Genomic DNA, 1,062 nt, shown 5'->3' with positions numbered 1-1,062 from the left:
CAGAAAACCGAGAAAAATCAGCAAGGCAGGAAAAGGAGGGGAAAAGACGCGCGTGCTCGGAAACGCAAAGAAACAAGAGCAAACCCGAAAAACAACACGACCCCAAAAAGAAGCGAGCGGAACCCCTTGCCCCGAAAGAAACGAACAAACAAACAAGCGAAGCGCTCGAGCCGGGGGGGGGGGGGGGGGGGGCGGACGACCGGGGGTGCGCGGCGGGCCGTCCCGGTAGCGGCCGGCGCAGCGGGTCCGCCGTGGCAGCGGCCGGCCCACGCCCCCGGGCCTGGGAGGCTGCCTTGGCGGCGGCCAGAGGGTCTACCGGCTCCGGGAGTCTCGGAGGGGCGAGCCGGTCGACGCGGCTCCGCTGGGTCTCGCGGAGGCGAGCAGGTCGACCTGGATCCGGGGGTCGCGGAGGGGCGAGCTGGTCGACCGGGCTCCGCGAGGCTGCCTGGGGCGCGCGGCGTGCCGGTCTACCCGGCTCCGGGCTTGGGGCTCGGCCAGCCGGTCGACCGGGCTCCGGGAGGCGCGAGGAAGTGGCAGGCCGTCTCCCGGGTCCGCCTCCCACGCTGTCAGCAGGTCTACCCGGCTCCGGCGAGACTTGGCCGCCCTTCGGGGTGGTGACCGGTAGACCTGTTTCCCCCGGCTTTCCTCTGGAGCGGCGAAAGGGGTCGCTCTGCGTCGCTGCCTCCAGTTACGTCATCGTAGACGTGGGCCATTCCCGCGCCCCTCCCCGGTAGGAGGGGCGGGTGTCCTTTGGCTCTCCGGCGCCGCCTGACTTAGCGGTACGACTGTAGGGGAGAGAGGTGAGCAACCACTCACCTTCCGGAGACTGGCTCCCGGGCGCCCCCTGCGCATGCAGCCGACTTGCGAGAGGGGTGAGGCGGCCTGTGAGGGCAGGCAGGAGCGGTCCCGTCCCGGTTCTCTCCACCGGAGCGCGCTTGGTGCGGCGGCCTCCCGGCAGCTCCCTGGCAGCCCCGCGAGCGTGTCCCAGGTGCCAGGAAGCGCGGAGAGCGGGCTCGCCGGCGGCTAGTGGCTGGAGCGCGGGTTGGCCCGGCGAGAGCGAGA

Source organism: Dromaius novaehollandiae, unplaced genomic scaffold (assembly GCF_036370855.1).
Source record: "Dromaius novaehollandiae isolate bDroNov1 unplaced genomic scaffold, bDroNov1.hap1 HAP1_SCAFFOLD_76, whole genome shotgun sequence".
NCBI classification, from domain to species: Eukaryota; Metazoa; Chordata; class Aves; order Casuariiformes; family Dromaiidae; genus Dromaius; species Dromaius novaehollandiae.
The sequence above is the reverse complement of the archived record's forward strand: the minus strand, read 5'-3'. Positions refer to the sequence as shown.